Source organism: Solanum dulcamara, chromosome 1, assembly GCF_947179165.1.
Source record: "Solanum dulcamara chromosome 1, daSolDulc1.2, whole genome shotgun sequence".
Classification (NCBI taxonomy): domain Eukaryota; kingdom Viridiplantae; phylum Streptophyta; class Magnoliopsida; order Solanales; family Solanaceae; genus Solanum; species Solanum dulcamara.
This window is the reverse complement of record NC_077237.1, coordinates 50,259,272-50,280,033: the sequence shown is the minus strand read 5'-3', so window position 1 is coordinate 50,280,033 and position 20,762 is coordinate 50,259,272. Positions and strand designations below refer to the sequence as shown.

The window sequence follows — 20,762 nt, the reverse complement described above, 5'->3', positions numbered from 1 at the left end:
AAAGAATTACTATTACTCTCTCTATATTACTAATCTCTCTATTAATACTTTCTATATACATATTCTCTTGTTCTTCTTCCTTTATAAAATTGTCAAGTTAGTTAATTCATAACACATATTCCATTTAACTTAATTGCAATTTAAACTAGACTTTTGACCTTGACTAATTTCAACACTCTTTTCACACCCATACACCCTTGACCTAATTGCATGTCTGTGAAGTTTTAATTTTCTCCTCCATAAATGCCCCTCCGCCACATTATTACATAGCAGAGCAGCGTGGCCATGGAAATTGAACAGGCTATTATTGAAGTGGAAATGGAAGATGAACCCATTCCAGCGTCGATTCCCAAGTAGCCACCGAAGATTCGGCGTCTGGAGGATTATGTGGTTCACAAAATCGCGGCTGGGGAAGTCATCCAACGGCCAGTCTCTGCCGTCAAAGAGCTCATTGAGAACAGCCTGGACGCTGATTCCACCTCTATTTCCGTTGTTGTTAAGGATGGTGGTCTTAAACTTATCCAAGTTTCCGACGATGGCCATGGAATCCGTGTACGCTTCTCAGTTCCCATTCTAAACAACTTTTCCAGTTAAATTTATTTTCTTAATTTTAATTTAAATATTCCGAAACTGCACATTTAAGTATTATTACTGAAATGGCCAAATATTTTGGGGCAGTGGAAGTACTAATACTCAACCACCGTTATATATATATTTTGACTCCTATGCTTCTCCACTGAAAGATTTTATTTTGTTTCCTTTTTTATGTTTTATTTTTTTTATAGTACGAAGATTTGCCAATTTTATGCGAGAGGCATACAACACCCAAGCTGAGTAAATTTGAAGATTTGCAGTCCATTAGATCGATGGGATTTAGAGGAGAAGCCTTGGCTAGCATGACATATGTGGGTCATGTCACTGTCACCACCATTACTATGGGCCAGTTGCATGGATACAGGTGATATAATGTGTACAAGAGTAGTTGTTTTTCCATCCTTGAAAATGAAATACCTCACAGGAATATATGTTGTATTGTGTTGGGGAATTACATCATGCATGATAAACATTTTCATTGCGTATGATATGCTTTCCCTTGGATTTTTGTTTGTATGTAGGTTGTGCTTTTAGTAATTACATCTTTCTTTCTCAAAGTATTTTTTCCCCGTAATATTTTCTTTCACAGCAACTTAGTTTGCCTCGGAGTTTTGAGAGTTATTCCCTAGCAGGCTTTTGTTGTTTTCTTTTTAGGTTTCTTCACGTTAGTGGCAAATGTAGCTTATTAGCTACAGGTTACCGAACCCACTATTGTCAACATGGAACATGGATATATATGTGAAAAGCCACTAATTTATATATTCTGGACCCATAAATCAAAAGTACAATAAGTTCTGTGCTAAGAACTTTAAAGATCGAAACCAACAAGCTTATATTCTGCATGTGCCTTTGCTTCATGTTCATATTTATCTAAATAGTCATTATATGATTTAGAGAAAAAGTAAATTGTTGATATAACTTTTTTTTCTTCCTTGGGATCTTCCAGGGCAACATATAGAGCCCGTTTGGATTGGCTTTAAGTTTCAAAACCAACTTAAAGCCCCTTTTTAGCTTTTGGACGTGTTTGCCTAATGCTGACTTTAAGCCATAAAGTTCTTAAAGTCAGTCAGAAATGAAAAGTTAGGATTCCTAACTTTTTTTTCCAAAGTGCTTAAAGTCATTTTCTTTGACCATGGAAATTACTTTTATATCCTTTATATTATAACTAAATTCTCAAACTACCTTTTTTTATTCTTTTAACCCTAAAATTCACATCATAAGCACTTTTATCCAAACACTCAACTGCTTATTTATAAAAATAATTTTCAGCACTTCAAAGTTCTAAAAACACTTTATACATAAAAGTTACTTTTTTTAAGCCCATCCAAACGGGCTCATAGAGATGGTTTGATGGTGGATGAGCCAAAAGCTTGTGCTGCTGTCAAGGGTACCCAGATAATGGTATGATTGCAACGTCTTGTTTCCTAGATTCTGTGATCGTGTTTTGCTCTTTATCTTTAAGTCCTCATATATAATTTGATGGACATTGGGATGTGGGAACATTGAAGGCAATAGGGCTTTTATTTTTTAAAATGGTATATAAGACCTAGCTCAGAAGCATTCTGGCTTCAAGTTTGATTAAGTCTTTATTTTTCTATGAAAACGCTTAGTTCCACTAATTGAAATGTCCTTTATTTGGAAGTTCACTAATACTTTCTCTGTTTATGTGTGAAGCTATAATAATTGCAACAAGAACTTTTGCTTGGTTGTTTTTCCCCCAAGATTGAAAATTTATTTTATAACATGGCTGCGCGAAGGAAAACCCTTCAGAATTCTGCCGATGACTATCCAAAAATTGTTGACCTTATTAGTAGGTTTGCAATTCATCACACACATGTGAGCTTCTCTTGTAGAAAGGTTAGTTGTTTGACAATATTATGTTCCTTTATTGCTTTTATTATTTATTCTCTCGTGTTCAAACACATGTTTCGAAATACACCACTTTAGAATTTCTTTGTACACAGCATGGAGCTGGTAGAGCAGATGTTCACACTCTCGCTACTACTTCAAGGCTTGATGCGATTAGATCCGTTTATGGAGTTTCAGTTGCTCGAAATCTGATGAAAATCGAAGTTTCTGATACTGGTCCATTAAATTCAGTTTGTAAGATGGATGGTTTCATCTCCATCTCTAATTATATTGCGAAGAAGATTACAATGGTGCTTTTTATAAATGGTATGTAGTAGTATTGGTTTAATAATATAACACGTGGTCAAGCTGAGACCAAAGGGTTCTTAATGTTATGTCTGTTGCAGCCTTAATAAACACAGCTTTACTAGTTACTTGAAACTGGGTCAACTATCCGCTACAGATATATTACTGTCATATGTAGGCCCATTAAATTCGCATGTATTCTCCATCCAATCTCAAATCTCGAGTTATTGTGATACTGGACTTGGGCGTTGCACCTTGTGCTTCCTTTAACATCTTTTCAACTTTATGATCTGATGACAACTGCTTCCCTCAACCTTAAAGAAAATTGATCTTTTATGTGTGTGTGTGTGTGGGGGGGGGGATTTTCAGTACACATGTAGAGCTTCTAAGAAAATAAAGTTTAGAACTAGGTCATTCCCATATTTATAAACATGACTTAGATGTTTCAGATGCTTTCAACGAGTTTCCTTAATGTACAACTTTGTTACTACCATCAATTAGCTTACTGTCTTGATTTGGCAAATGTTCCTTTTCTTTCTTTTCCAGAAAGACTCGTTGATTGTGGTGCTTTGAAGAGGGCAATTGAAATAGTCTATACTGCAACATTGCCTAAAGCATCAAAACCTTTCATATACATGTCAATCATTTTGCCACCCGAGCATGTTGATGTGAATATACACCCAACAAAGAGAGAGGTATCTATGATTCTCTACTTGAAACTTTCATGAATCTCTAGCCTAACAGGTGGTATTGTTGGCAGAATTAGAACTATTACTTGTAGAAAGGAAAATTGAATATTGTTACATAAGTGGATCTTCCGACATTTCACCTCCACTCGAAAACCTTCGTTGTATCGCAGCACCTCTAATCACGTTATCAGATATTTGTTGAACACTTAATGCTGCATATGGAAAACATTTCTGCATAGAGCTTGGAAAACCTATGATGGTTTGACCATGAGATTGCTGATTTGTATTTATGGAAACTTGATGGGAGAACTCTCATATTTCAAGTAATCTCTACTTGGTTCATCTATATTCACAAAGAAAATTCCTTCCGGGAAAAATATGTTGTAACCTTCATTTCTAGGGCCAAGGAATTGGTAATATACCTGTGGGGGTCGAGATAAACTGTTTATGTGTCTTTTCATTTTTTAGTTCCAACTACTCTCTACTTGGTTTCATGTAGTGTTATCAAAAGCAAAAAACGCAAAAAAGCTCTAAGGTCCGTTGGAGCTTTAAGCACAAAGCGCAAATAAAGCATGAGCTTTAATGAAAAAGGCGGAAAGGAAGAAAAAAATACAAATATATATGTTTAGTCCAAACAAAAAATTATAAGCATGAATGACAAATATATGAACAAATAACAACAACAACAACAACAACAACAACAACATACCCAGTGACATCCCACAAGTGGAGTCTTAGGAGGGTAGAGTGTACGCAGAACTTATCACTACCTCGTAGAAGTAGAGAGGCTGTTTTAGAGAGACCCTCGGCTTGAGTATATGAACAAATAAGTTGAAAAAAAAACACGATAAAGTGAAATGTCAATTGTTTACTGTCTCCTCTTTCGAAGAGGCTCATTGAAAAGGAAAAGTATGTATTAGAACCTTGATGACGACATTGAAGCACACATTAAGCAAGGTGAAGCGCTCAACACGTTTTGAGCTTCGCTTCAAGGCTTTAGCACGCCTTTGATAATACTGGTTTCATGCAGAAAATGCAAAGTCAGAACAGAGTGGGTATCTTTCAGAATTAGAAAGGTTAAAGTGGTCTGGCTAATTTTGTATAATATTGACTTGAGATGAGTTTAGAAGTAACATGGTCAATGAGGATTCATATAGCCGACTCCAACTTGTTCAAGATTGAGGCATAATTGTTGTAGAAAGATTAAAAAATAGAAAGGCCAAATGGTCTAGCCAACATGAAAAATCACACAGAAGGTCTAAGAATAACCCTCAGATGAAAACTCACCCGTAGAAGATATGATCATAAGGAAATGACATTGATTTGGTCAGCAAGGGTAAATTGTAAAATAAAATAGAGAAACACACTATAAGGGCCCAATTTTTTGAAAATAAAAACAAAAAGAAGAGAGAAACAGAACCTATGGAAAACTAAAAACACAGAGAAAATTGCCTGACAAAGAATGATGAGATCAGATAGGGTTTGAGTTCAAGTCTGGCCAGGTGGAGACAAAGAGCTCAACTTTTGGTTCCTTTGTGAGAACTTGGTTGTCTCAATTTCTTTCTTTGACAAAACCAACTTTGGATTCTTAAAAAATACTACCTTGTATATCTTTGTTCTGTGTTGAAATCATCATCAATGCCTTGTGATTCCTCATTAAATTTTTAAGAATTCTTAGTGTAGCCGAACATTCATGGTATATTGGTGTCCAAGAATTTATTGCATTGGGTTGTTATAAAATGGTACAGATACCAAGCTAAGTTTTCATATTTCATTTGCAATATGGAAAAAATAAATATTCCATGAATTTACTCTAGTTAGAAATGCAAAGAACACCACAGTTCCCTTAAGAATACCAAATACGTTGAACATTATATTTGATAAAACTAAGAGACATATTGCGGTTGATTCATTGTACAATATCAAATCTGATATTGTCTTTACATTTTTGTGCAATATTATAGTGGTAGTGTTTGATTTAAGGGTACAAAAGTCATTTTCCTTTTGATAGGTATTTTGGCAATTCAACTTTGGACTTAGGGTTCTCCCACTTTTATATTTAATAAGAGTAACAGATAGATAGATAATAGATAGGGTAGCATTTGTTTTATGAGAAAGGTAATAGAATCAGCTTTGTAAGAGAAAGAATTGGATGATTGTTTAATGGTTCAATTCTTGAAAAGTTACTAGTGGTTCATATAGAATCATTTATTGATATGCAGGTAAGCCTTTTGAATCAAGAGTTCATCATAGAGAAGATCCAGTCTGTAGTAGGGTCAAAATTGAGAAGCTCCAATGAGTCGAGAACATTCCATGAACAGGTAAGGATCACCTACCTGACAGTTGCTTAAAGATATGTAAGCATATCATACTTATACACATAAAAAGCAGCAGTTCTCAATAATATGGATCCATGTCCTTTTTTGTTTTTGATAAGTCAATTTGACTTATATTTATTATAGGAAAAAGAGCCAAATATACCCTTGAACAATGGGTCAATTTTACCCTCCGTTATGTTTTTGGCTCAAAAATGCCCCCAACTAACAAAATAGCTCAAAAATACCTTTCTTACTAACGATTGCTGAATATGGAGGGATGTGATTGTTACTAAATATGGACTTCTCAATCCTTGGATTACTAAACAACCACTTCCTCACACATGGTCTGGAGCCACATGAGTGCCCATTGGGTTTCTTTTCAATCAAAGACCTCAATAGTAATTGGAGATGGCAGGAAAGTAGGTTCTGGCTTGATACCTGGTCTGGAAAGTCAACACTAATGGATCTGTACCCAAACGTATTCAATCTGGCACAAAATTCTGATGCGATCAGATTATTAGACAATCAAGGTTGGAATATCATATTCAGCTGCAACATCAATACCTAGGAAATGGACAATTTATGTTCACTACTAATTCTCCTTCACAAGACCCCTGCCCTTCTTCCCGTAACGATTCTCGATGGTTAAAGTTTGACACTAAAGGGAGGTTTACTGTCAAATCATGCTACACAGTAGAGGGCTAATGCTGCTGAAAAGTTTCTCTGGAAATGCATTTGGAGAAACATAGCACCACTGAAAGTTGAGTGTTTTATTGGTGGCAAAAGTCTGTCTTACGCATGAGAACCTTCAAAAGAGGGAACTATGTGTGGTAGATGGTGCCTCTGCCTAAAGCAAAACGAAGAATACAATAGCCTATTTCTTCATTGCTCTTTCACCTCACAAATCTGGAGTTTCTTTACTAACATACTGGGAGTTATTTGGACTATGTTGAAAACTGAGTTGCTATAATGCTGGCGTTTAAAAAGGTTTAGGAAAGACAAAGAGGAAAACTTCAAACACCATTCCATCAGTAATATGGTAGAGTTTTTGGAGTGAAAGGAATGCAATAATATTTGAAAGCAAATCTGAATGTGTAATTAGCATCAAGTACAAATGTATGTGTGTATATATCATATATGTATGTGGCAATTGAAAAATAGATACCATGGTTGACTTTTTAAGTTCATTACGCAATCTGTAATGAACCTCCCTGTATATTGATGAATTACATTTACCAATCAAAAAAAGAAGAGGATGATACTTGGAGATATACTTTGCCGAAACATCAATGTAACAATTAAGAAGTTATTGAGCTTGTTGTTTTCATTTTGCTTCCTTAATGTTGTCATATCCAAATCCGACTGTGCACACTCTCAGTCCTTTAGGTGCTTTTCCAAACAAACTCCTTCCTTCTGCAGTCCTGAATGCAGATCCATAAGATTAGGATATGAAAATCCCATTGTATTGGTGAATTCGAATTGTAGCCAAAATGAAGCTGTATGTTTGCCGGTAGAGACAGGTAGGGCCAATCCGAACTCCTTCGACGGAAAATTACATTATTTATACATGGTTAAAAATATCTTTTTATGTATACATGGTAGATGTTGAACCTCCTTTAGCTTCTTCGTATGTTTACTTTTAATATTTTAAACTCTAGTGAAAATCTTGGCTCCCATTGAAGTTTGACCTGAACTTTTTTCCCGGACTGTTCACTAGATTTATCATGCTTCCTTGCCAGCCCATTGGTATGCTTTCTCTTGTTCACTATTCCTAATTATCCACCATATTTCATATGTGAGACAGATCATGGATTTTTCTTCATCCAGTCCAATGGCCACAATTAAAGATTCCATTAAAGAACTGTCTCCTTCTGGTATGCTGCTTACATTTACTGACTTTCTCATCCTAGAAATAAGGTATAACTTATCTAGTTCTTTTAGAATCTGATAATTTGCAGATTCTGCCTCTTTAATATCCATTATGTTTCTTGTTTATTAAGGGATAAAGTCACAAAAAGTGCCACATAAAATGGTACGAACAGATACTTTGGACCCTTCCGGAAGGTTGCACGCTTACATGCAAATGAAGCCTCCTGGTAATTCAGAAAGAAGTTCTTGCTTGAGCTCTGTGAGGTGGGTCTCATCTTTCCCTGCACATGATTTCTAATTGTTAAATGGTTTTAGATTTCTGTAATATGACAGGCTGCTCGCCTGTCCTTCAATTTCTGTTAGAATATTGGTATGTAAATATTATGCATCATGCATTTGCACTGAGGGATTATTTAGTAACTCAAAATTGGATTTAAGTCTATCGTTAGCTTTTCTTTCTAGTAGTGCTCAGTCAAGGGAGGGACATGTTGTCCAAATCCTATTCCCTTAGCCAATTATTTTTCCTACTTTTATATATGTTTAAATATTATATAAATGACACATATATATAAGGGCCAACTCCTTTGACCCAAGAAAATTCTACAGTGCATTGATGAAGGTGTTTCACTTAACGTTTGCTGAATTGTTGAGGTTCCATGCTCGAAACCTAGAAGGCTTGACCTGTGGTTTTTTCCTTAAATAAAAGACCATAGCCAGCTTACCCTTGTTGTAAACAAGATTCTTCTGATAAATAGACTTTATATTCTCCAATGGCCCAAAGTCTAAAATAAGTTATTTTCTTTTGCAGCTGCCAAAGGTGACCACTACATGCAAAATCATTAAATTGGCCAAAAGAAACTCAAAGTAGATTCATAAGCCACTTGTATATTTCCTGACTGTGCTACTTGGCAAAACACACCTTATTATCCTATTAATGGATAATACTCAAGTTAAATTGTTTTTTTTTTTGAGAAAGTTAACCAGTGTTATAACAGAGAAGTACACCAATAATGAACTCCTGTAGTAATTTACATCAAAAGTATAGGGGGACTGTCAAAAAGAATCTTTATCTATATCTGTATATATTAATTGTAGAATGCAGACCTAGATTGTTAAAGTGCAACCTAGAATTGTTAGACATAGCTGTTTGTTAAAGCATCTATGGGTTTACAGTATATGTACATTTAACTAGATATTTTTAACTTGTAATCTTGTTTTGTTTTTAACGAAGAAGTTTAAAATTGGTAAGTAATGCTTTTTAACAAAGTGGTGTGCTTTTGACCAACTGTTTAAAAAGGTAAAAGCGCAACATCAAAACACTGTTGCTTTGAGGTTCCGTTATAAACAAAGAAAAAAATGAGTAGGGAAAAACCATTTTTTGTGTCTGGTGGGACCCTAATGTTGATTGTCTCCCGATCTACATTTATCTCTGCCAAAACCCTTTGCAGGATATCCTGCACATGTCACTTACTACATTAAAGGGGTCGGTGTTGTGAAATGGAGTGGTCTAAGGATGGACAGTTCAATTATCTATTGAGAAGGAAGGAAATGGACCTTAAATGAGTGATTTAAGCTACAAATCTCTGATAAAGTGGTCTCCATTGTATGAACAGTTGCTTGGTGATAACACAAGGTTGGGCATCAAATTTTGCAGAATGAAACAGTACTTGAGAAAAAACAGAGAATGGAAGAAGCTAAGCTAAACTAGCTAATTACGGTATATTTTCATTGATAAAAACCAACATCAAATGAGTTCATTACAATAAATATCCCTTTTTAACCCTATATGACTCACCATCATTGCCCTCTAATGGATAAGGCTAGTACAGTACTATAACATAATTCTTGTAGGGACGAGATAGGGAACCCTAAGTGAATTACTGGGTCTAATGTGTAAGTCAGATAAATTGTTATTTAGAACATAAAGGACTTAACTGTCACCTCAACAACTGGTCTTATAAAAACTCAACGGCTAGGTATCACTATGCAAGCCCAGTGTACAACTCGACTAAGAACCTGCTCCTTCTTCAGTTGCAGCTTCAATATTGATCTGCATCATTTCCCTTCCCTTAAAACCACCCTTGTCCCCGACGAAGAATGTTGGAAACCTGGTTTCAATACATGATAATTTTCCCAAGTAGCTTGTTTTTAGGCATTTCCTTCCACTCTTGAGAAGCTGAGAAACAATCTTATTCCCCTTTTTAATCCTCCTCTTCTCTAATACAGCTTGGGGATCCACACAGTATGGACTTCCCAGGTCAACCACCAGAGGGTGATTGATATTAACTGGCATATGATGACATAGCTCAGTTGAGAGACATGAAATGTGGGGTGGGTTGCAACTTGAGGGGGAATGGTAATTTGTATGCCACTGGTTCAACCTTCTGAATTATCTGATTAGGGCCATAGAACTTGGCCGATAACTTAGAGAAACTCTGATTGGATAGCGTTAGTTGCTTGTATGGCTGTTTATTGAGATTACCCAATCTCCTAGTTGCAACTGTCTGTCACTCCTGCTCTTGTTGGCTAGAGATTGCATTCTCTGCTGAGTCCTATGTTGATGAAACCTGAGAAGTTGTAATTTGAATTCCCTTGCAATCATACAATGTTCCTTTTTTATCTTTACTTCAAGGCGTTGGAGCTTCTCTTAAAGTTTTCTTCTTTGTGATCTTGCCATTAGTCTTCTAGGAGCTTCAAGGACTGGTCCTTGTTTTCAAGTGTTGATTGGCTTCCTTGGATGCTACCTCTCGAAGTGCTCTCTTGATAGTAGACAACATGAACAAAAGAACATCATGTAAATGATAAATATTTAGGGAGGTCTGCTATTATATAATCATCCTTATTGTTTTGCACTATATGGTGGGCACCACTGTGGAAGAAGCTGAAGTGGATATTTCTTGTTTACTGCCTTTGCCAAAACTATTTTACGGTAAAGGTTCCTGGATGGAGGTATACATATTCTAAAACTTGAAGGAGGATTATGTGGTTTGTAGATCTTGTTGGCTTGCTTTGGTTTCCCTGAACTAGAAGTTCCTTGGAAGTTAGCTATATTGAGTATAGTATATAGGCATGCACATTACCATACAAACATGATATTTCAATTAAGTTGTATATACCATAACTACTCAAACATCAGGTTGAGAGTTTAGTTAAACATGCTACCAACATATTTTTTCATGCAAAGAATCATGTTGCAGGTCTTCCATCAGACAAAGGAGGAATCCTGGTGAAACCGCAGACCTCACTAGCATCCAGGAGCTTGTTAATGAGATTGATAATGACTGTCACCCTGGTATGTGCTGATGGATTACCAAAATTTTAGTAGATAGGAAAACAAATTAGCCTTTTACTCCTACTAATCTTGAGTTATTAATCTTGTAGGTCTTGGATATTGTTAGGCATTGCACATATACTAGGATGGCGGATGAGATTTTTTCTTTGCTTCAACACAATACACACCTTTATCTTGTTAATGTGATTAACTTGAGGTAATCTACCACTTTATCTTTTTGATAGGATGTCAGTATTCTAAGGAAGATTTAATTTTTTTTGTTGCATTTCTATCAAGGTTCATCGGTGATATTGATATCATCAACATAAACCACTACATAAATACACAAATTTGGAGTAGAATGTCGATAAAACGTAGAGCGATCAACTTTGCTATGAGTCATGCCAAATTCTTGAATTATTGTGCTGAACTTTCCAAACTAGGCTAGAGGAGACAATTTCAAATAGAGTGATCGGCACAATCGACATACAAGGCTATTAGACTCCCTCCGAGCAACAAAGTGGTGGTCGTATAAACTTCATCCTCAAGGTCACCATGGAGAAACCAAAACAACAACAAACCCAATTTAGTCCCATAGTGGGGTCTGGGAAGGATGAGATGTACGTAGACCTTAACGCTATCCTTGTGGGTTAGACCCTCTACTCGAAAAAAAGCATTCTTAATGTCTAAATGATAAAGAGTCTAATGGCGGACAACAACCATGAATTGAAAAAGATAGACAAATGTTATTTTAGTCACGGGAGAGAAAATACTACTGTAAGCAAGCCCAAATATCTGAGTATAACCCCTTGTCAACTAGGCGAGCCTTAAGCTGATCAACATGGCCTTCAAACCAATTTTGTTGATTTACTTGAAGAAAGAGGACCAAGCTCTTAAGTATCCCTCGCATGTGAAGCAAACATCTCATCGATTATAGCTTGTCGCCATCCTGGATTAGAAAGTGCTTCACTGTAGACTTAGGGATGGACATAGAGGACAAAAATCATATAAAGGCATAATGGGGTGATGATAGACGATGATAACTTAAAAAAAGTGTATGGGGGTCAGTATTACAACTGGAACATATACCTCTTTTTATGTGCAATCGAGTTGACTAGGAGGAGACAACTTTGCAGTAGGTGGAGGGTCCAATGCAGGACTTGAATCATCTTAGCATGATGCTCGACATGGACGGCGATGATAGGTTAGGAGTGATAGCATTGTGGCTGGAAATTTAGAAGTAACCATATTTCCTCAAAGTTGATATAGGTAAGACCTCAGAGATATTAGGATGATGAGAAGAAAATGTAAAGTAAGGTAGAGACTAAAAAAATGTGACATCGACTGACATAAGGTACCGATGAAGATCAGGTGATTAGCAACGATACCCCTTGAATTAGAGAATAACCAAGAAAGACACATTTGAGAGCACGAGGGATTATTTTTTTTTTACCGGGCTAAGTTATGAAAAAAAATGTGATCCCAAAGATATGATGAAGAAGAGAGTATAGAGGTTACTTAGCAAACAATATTGAATAAGAAATCTGATTTTGAATCGAAGATGAGAGCACCTGAATAATTAAATAGCAAGAGGTGAGAACTATATTGCCCCAAAATGCAGTGGAACATGGGATTGAATGAGAAGAGAGAGTGCACTAAGGGATCGTTTGATAGTGTGTTTAAGAATAGTACCGAATAGGGTGTCTAGTTATGTTGACATTATGTCTTATCCACTGTATGGTTTATGTATTAAAAATAAGATGCATTGCTTAATTTCTAAAAAAATCATTTGTTTACAATAGTACCCTCCACATTTTTTAGTTTTGTATCCTTTAAGGGACTTCAAGGGCAGTTCTGTTTTTAACCATGCTTATTCATTTACTAGTGACGATAACCGTGTTGTGTACGTGCCCAATAATATTAATTTTTATAGCAATTGGTTATACTTTTTACGATATGTGGAATAATATTCATATTTGAATGTACTATTATTTTAAAAGTAGCTATTAGTTGTTTTCCCAATTTCAACCATAACTTCAAATTAAATTTCAAATTTTCATGGCGAAACGCTGATTTTCAAGCAATATTTTGTCTTTTTCCTGTCAACAAAAAGAACGCACAATTGTTCCAACTAAATTTCCTTTGTCCTTTGGACTTTTGGTTAAATCTTACCTCTGAAAATAGGAAAAAGATGTCAAATACTCCCTCTGTTCACTTTTGTTTGGTAACTATACTACAAATATTTTTTTACTTTTACTTCTCACTTTTAGCATATCAAGAGATTGAAAAACGTCTCGTAATGTATTTAACCATAAAAATAGATTATGCTCCTGTGGAAGTATCTACTTGCTATGGAACCTCGGGTGTAAAAGTTTGAATTTCATATAGTAAAAAAAGGGGGACGTACTGTATTCGAAAAAAGTGAAATATAGTAAATATCATAAAGACAAATGTAGTGGGGGTTGTAAACCGGACAATATACAACTTTGTTTTGAAAGATATGACACTAAAAGTTGTAGAGCTGGTCATCTTTCATATCGAGGCATTGAAATAGCGCATTCTGCTATACACATTAATTACTTATTCTTCAAATCATTTTCCAATACGTAAGATTATATGTCAATTAATATGAATATTGTGAAAAAATATTCATATTAATCATTAATTTAAAAAGTGTACAAAATTTAAAGTGGACAAATAAAAATGAGTACAAAATATAGATGGCGGAATAAGTTAATTTCATTTATAATTTACTAAGAAAAAAACTAAAGTTAATAAGTAATGAAAATTAGTAAGAAAATTAAAGTTAATAAGTAAGAAAATATAACGTTAATTTCATTTAGAATTTATTAAGAAAATTAAAGTTAATAAGTAATGAAACCTAAAGCAAGACCCACATTTACATTTTCATTCAACAAGCAAGCAGCACAAGCGGGCATGTTGACCATTGGCTGCTTGCTTGTTCCCACTTATATATATATATATATATATATATATATATATATTCATTTATTTATAACCTTGATATTGTTAATGTCATGGTTTGCTATGTATAAGAATAGTATTGAATAGGGTGCATAACTAACACCTGTATTAGTTATACCTAAGTTGAAAACACTACCAAACAAGAAATTAAATGATACCAAAGCTAATACCAGCATTATCTCCTCTAATACATCCTACCAAACAAACCTTACCGCATTCTGCCGAGGGGTGTTCATACAAGATGTCTGACGAATGATTCTATGGTGAGTCAAAATTGCTAAAACGAGGAGGATAAGTATTCTAAGGCATTATCACTATGAAAAGTATGAATAGAAACACCAAATTGATTTTATATATCCGCTCAAAACTCCTTGCACATAGAAAATAACATAGAACGATCTTTCATTAAGCAATTCCAAGTAGTTCTGGAATAACCATCATTGAAACTAACAAAATAATGAAATCCTAAGGTTGAACCGACTCTACTAGGACCCCAAATATCATAATGAACTAATGGAAAAATACTCTACATGACTCTCAACATTACATGGAAAGGTAGTGCGAGTGTGTTTCCCAGGTTAACATGACTCACAATCTATTATGGATGGCCTCTACAAACCAGGCACCATCTTCTGTAGCTTGAATAAACTCAGATGTCCCAAACTTCTATGAATTACGTCTAGAGGATCTATAATGGGACACGTTGTGAAGGAATTAGGAGAGGTAAAGTAGTAGAGGCCTTGTGATTCATGCCCTGCACCAATTGTTTGTCCTGTATTGCGGTTCTGCATAATAAAAGAATCATCAAGAGATATTATGGCATAATTTAGGGCATGAGTCAAACAACTGATATATGCAAGAAAGATAACTTGGACATAAAGAACAAAATTGAAAGTGATAGAGGAAACTGGAAAGGGGATTATTTTACCCTTCATTAAAAAAGGCTGAGGTGCTTTCTGTCAAGCTCGAATGGATGTGTTCTCTCTTGGTGCATTTTAGCGAGGCTTGCTAACGTGTGCGGTGTGCTTAGCCTGAAAATATGTGGTAGATCTGAAATCACAGGAGGAATATTGGAAGAACTCACATATTGTATTTTCATGGGCTACACACCATACATTAAGAGTATGGAACTGTATGTTGCTAATGCCTGCAGGTTTGTCGCAAAACCCCAAATCTTAGCTCACGCTGAGGGCTACTTCATATTCCGATTCGAATCCCAGGAAGAGTATGACAGGGTCTTGATGGGTGGGACCTTACACGTATCATAACAAGTAACAATTCCTCTTATGGATAACACTACCTGGCTTGCCGGTAGGGTACTGGTCGAGTGAAGCATTGAGCAAGATCACGAGTGCCGTAGGGAAGCCTATGTACACGGTAGGGCTGCCATGGAATGCATCTCCTATGCTCGAAAACTGGTTGAGGTTGATGTATCTCAACCACTGATGGATACTATTGATACTGAAGTCCCATCGGGGTGCTTCCAACAAAGTATACACTATGAATAGAGGCCCACATTTTGCCAGCATTGTATGTGTTTTGGCCATCTGGAAGGAGACTGCTGGGCAAAGAAAGAACAGATGGAAAAGGAACCTGCATTACAGGAAGCTCCTAGAAGGAGAAGACGCAATAGAGGTCGAAGAGGGCAAACAAGAGGTGCAAAACAGAATTGGGTTGCAAGAACTGAAGAGGAAACTAATGCCACTGAGGAAACTACCCACATGGCTGATACAAAAGAGGATGCTGGGGGGAAGGGCAAGGACCTGAGTCCTCACAAGAGTGCAGGTCCTTCTAAGAGGTGGGTCGAGACAGGGGAGAGGAGCAATGTTCAAACTAGCAACCATTTTGAATGTTTACATGGTAATTCACAGCTCAATATTGATGTCCAAGTTGGGGATCCAGAAGTGGCCCAAATCCCCCATGTTTATATCAACCTGGAACATAAGGGGCTTGAATCAACCCCAAAAGAAAAAAGAGATGAGACACGTTTTGCAGAAGCATAAGGTGGATGCCTTTGGATGCATTGAAACTAGAGTAAAGGAAAATAAATCAAGTAACATTCTAAGGAAGGTGGCACAGGGATGGCACACTTGGTGCAATTACCCCATGGCTCCTAATGGGAGGATTCGGCTTTTTGGAGGACCAGTGTTCAGCTGCAGATCCTCCAAACTAGTGAACAGTTCATACACTGTAGAGTTGAGAATGCCTCAATGTTCTTTTGCTGCCTATGTTACTATCGTATATGCAAGGAATGATGCGCTGAACAGAGGATCACTGTGGGCTGATTTGATATTGCTAGGAAGGAAAATCCTTGGCCATTGTGTGGTGACTTCAACACCATCCTCTCTTCAGAGGACAGAATTTGTTCCATTGTCACAGTAGCAGAAACACAGGAGTTCCAGGAGTGTGTGGATGACCTCCAAGTGACTCCATTGAAAACTAAGGGTTTGCACATCACTTTTTGTAACAGACAGGACCAGGATTCTAGAGTTTAATCCAAAATTAAGTGGTCATTTGAAAATTTGCAGTGGCTACAGACTTATGGACAGGTTGATGCTGAGTTCCTCAACCCTGGGGTTTCTGATCATTCCCCCATTGTCATGGAGTATAAACCAAATGTGGTCCTTAGACCAACACCTTTCAAACTCTACATTACAGTAATGACTCATCCTGAATTTCATGGGATTCTTCAGACTGTTTGGGCAAAGCAGATTAAGGGCACTTATAGCTTCCAATGTGGCAGATACTTAGGTCTCATTTTTTTTCATTAAGATTAAGACGTCTGAATCTGAATACACATCTGAATAATTAAGATGTTGTCTTGAACACTGAATGTTCAAGACAGACGGTTTGTTTTTCAACATCTGAATGTGCATAATTTAGTTATATTTAAACCTCATAAATATATAATTTAAATACGAAAGTAATTAACAATTGATCTTTTCTCAAAGCATATTTAAAAAGAGGAGGTTGTTGTCTTTTGTAACTACAGGCTTTTGTCTGACTGAGTTCTCTTTCCTGGATATTTCTCATCAAAGCTTTGATACCACGTGAGTAATAAAAGCACGGGAAAGATGTTATTGAATTGTGTAAACTTCATTATTACACTGAGCCCTATCTATAGACTATACACTACAATCCTTTTTCACGTAGGACATTATATACAATCATATCCTCACAATTCTTAACAATAAAAGAAGTCCAAGTATTCTGAAAGATTAGAGGAGACTGATAGAAGCCTGGGCAAGGGATGGAAAACAAGCTTAACTAGGCGAATGTTATGGGTTCGAACCTTGCCACAACAAAAATACCTGGTATTAAGTGGATAAGGGTAGAAATCCTGACCTATTATCCACCGAGTTTTGAATCTTGTGCCACTAGCTCTCTAAGATTTCTCAGTTATTAAAAAAAAAAGAAATAACAAAAAAGAAAACATGCTTACAGATAAACAGGGAAGATTCTCAGTTGGATCAGCTTACAGAAACTCACAGAGGACACACACTCGACCAAGGTACTGGCCATGGAAAATGATATGGAAAGTTAAGGTGCCCTTCGAGGTGGCCTGTTTTACTTGTCTTTTTGCAGAACATGCTGTTCTCACTCAGGTAACCGTATGCAGAGGGGCCTCCAGCTGTGCTCCAGATGCTTTTTTGGTGAATGTGAGGCAGAGACAATGAATCATCTCTTTTTACACTGTAAGGAGACATTGAACCTTTGGAAGATTTTCATTAATACAAGGGACATCAGTTGGCATCAGTTGGTCTACACCTAAAGGAAGTTTTGGCATGTTGGAATAGGGATGGAAATCAGTCAGGGTACAGGGGGAGATGGAAGATTGTTCCGGCTTGCATTTGGTGGACTATTTGGATGGAAAGGAATCAGAGATGTTTTGAAAACAAGAGCTGCTCTATGGAGAAGATGAAGCTGAATTGTTTGGCTCTTTTCTATTTTTGGTTTAAACATGAATACCCTCATGAAGATGAGGATATCCCTAGTATTTTAGATTACTTATGAGTTCATTGGAGGACAACAACACTTTGTATTTTTGATTGTAAGTATTGCAGGAATACTTCCTGAGTATTCCTTTGTTTATAATACAAGTTACCTTTTCTCAAAAAAACCCTGCTAGAGCACTTGACAATGAAGATTCCAATATCTCTTTAGCTTGCATCTCTCGCTTTACTCTCTGCCTTTTCTGATGCTGTGTAATTTTTCCATGGCTCTTTTAATTCCTTAAATTTTCCTTCAATAGATAACTCATTTAACTATGTATTTGATGATCTTCCCTACTTTTGGTGCTACAAAAGTAAAGAGCTTATGTATCAGCAAGTTTTACGTCGGTTTGCCCATTTCAATGCAATTCAACTGAGTGAACCAGCATCATTACCTGAGTTAGTAATGCTTTGTCTGAAAGAAGAGGGTACAGATCCAGAAGGCAATGAAAGCAATGAGCTAAGAGGAAAGATTGCTGAGGTAATTTCATCTTAAGTCAACTGTAACTGCGCTACAGTAATTTAATTCTATTTCTTGTCCATGTCTGCTCCTGGACACTGAAAGATATTGTTCCTTTTTGTCTATTCAATTCAGGTAATTCTGTCACCTATCATCATTATACCCTTCCTAATCAGCATTGGCATTTTCTATGTATGACTTCAGATGAATACAGAACTGCTCAAGCAAAAGGCTGGAATGCTAGAAGAGTATTTTAGTATTCATATCGATTCAAATGGAAATATGTCTAGACTTCCTGTTATACTGGATCAGTACACACCTGACATGGACCGCATCCCAGAATTTATACTTTGTTTGGGAAATGATGTGAGTTCTTTGCTATTTCTTTGTATTTATTCCTATTCCATGTAACAAAGATCTTCTCAATTCTATAATGTTCTTGCCCATGACTGTGGACCTGTGGGTGTTGCACAATGAAGTTGATCAACCACATATGAAGCAGCTTGATCTGCTTAGTATATTGGAAGTTATGAGCCTGTAAACTCATCTACATTGCCAAGTATCATCCTAAATTAATTTATGGAGCCCTTTAACATTGATTACTTTGGTACTCGATTTCCAATGTACATTATTTTTCTTCTTTCAATGAGTGGTCTCAATTTACGTTCTGACTTTTGTGCTTTCCAAGGTTTATTATATAGTAGCTACAATTTCCAGCCTCTGTTTTCATTGTTTTTTCTTGCCCTCTTTTACTTGCCTTTCTCAAAGGAATTTATGCTACATTAGTTTTGTATTGCTTGCCTCTGAATGAATCTATTGTGTTTCAGTAATGAATCAACTTGGATTTCCATTGGTTGGCGAAATATATTTGTTAGAATAGTAATAGGTATATACAATCCTACTTAGAATAGGAATAGAATTAGTATATAGTATCCTACTTGGTAAGAGATTGTATGAGTTTCTATAAATAGGGTCTTTGTGTAATAATCAGAGCATTGGTGAGAAACTAAACTTAGTCAGACATGTCACCGCGTGTCAATTTCCGGCGATTGGCAAGACTGATTTGTGTCATCATCTATTTCCATCAGTGGTGTGAAAACCAACACCACCACTGGTTCCCTCACTCTCCGGCAACAAAAGCCCATTCAGACCCATCGGAAAACATCACCTAACGCTTCCTCACGTGCCGATCAGAGGTGCAACTATTTTGGTGAGATCTAACCACGCATCGGCGCGTGAGCTCTGTTCCAGCTACGTTTTGGCAGTTTTTCTTTTCCCAGTAGGATCACCGCTTCATTTCGAGGTTGTCCATATAGTTATTTCCTGATTCCGACAATTTTTTGGCAATCAAATCTAATTTTTCGGTGACCGTTGTCTTTTGTTTTCCAGATTCTGGCGATATTTTTTTTGATATTGGCAAAATATTTGTTGATCTTTGGCTACAAATTCTAATTTCACAATGTCTTTTGGGATTGATATTTTGTCTAAAAAATATAGGAATTGGAAGTTCAAGCCTTATAATCACTTCAAAACCATTAATGGAAAGCTCAAACTATTTAGCTTGGGCTTCCTCGATTGAGTTGTGGTGCAAGGGTCAAGGTGTCCAAGACCACTTAATGAACAATGCTTGTGTAGTAGATGAAAGGCAAAGGCTAGTGAGGAAGATGCAACAGCCAAAGCACAACGGGAGGACGTTAATGCACAATTATGTAGTATCCAATGGTGATCTATTGATTCCAAGTTGATGCTCTTGTTTTGCCCTTTCTAGACATGTTATTTGGTTTGAGAAATGGCTCTTGCTTTATTCACTAATGACATAGCTCGATTCTATAATGTGCTATCTCAAATGACCAATTTAAAGAAACAAAAATATGATATGTCTACTTACTTGGGACAGGTACATGCAGTCATGGAGGAATTTGAAACATTGATGCCAGTAACTACAAACGTGGAAAAACAACAACACAGGTAGACGTTGTTTTTAGTTCTTGCTCTTGCTAAACTTCCTACCGACCATGATTTAGTGTGATCAGATTTTAGCTAGTCCTACAGTTCCTACAATTGATGAATTATTCTCTCATCTACTTTGTCTTGCTGCACCTCCCAATGACAAAGTAGTTTCATCACCAACCATTGACTCCTCTGTTCTCGCATCTCAAACCATAGAAAAATGAACATATCAATCTATGGAAAATCGACGAGGAGGTCGTTTTGAGAAACCTCGACCCAAGTGTAGTTATTGTCATAAGCTTGAACACACTCGTGACATGTTATATTTTCATGGTCCACCAACCAGTTATGATCTTATTGCTTGAAAGGAATATAATGAGTTCTTTCGGAATCATGCAAATAAGCAGTCCATCTCCACAAGTAGCTTTTGTTGCTCATCCTGATCGACCATCCGATAATGCTCATATTGCTTAGATAGAA

General features: G+C 36.5%; 1 pseudogene; it reads left to right on the top strand.

Annotated features, from left to right (window-relative positions):
- The first annotated feature begins 218 nt into the window (after positions 1 to 218).
- LOC129883769 (DNA mismatch repair protein MLH1-like) overlaps positions 219 to 20,762 on the top strand; it is a 30,653-nt pseudogene continuing 10,109 nt past the window's right edge.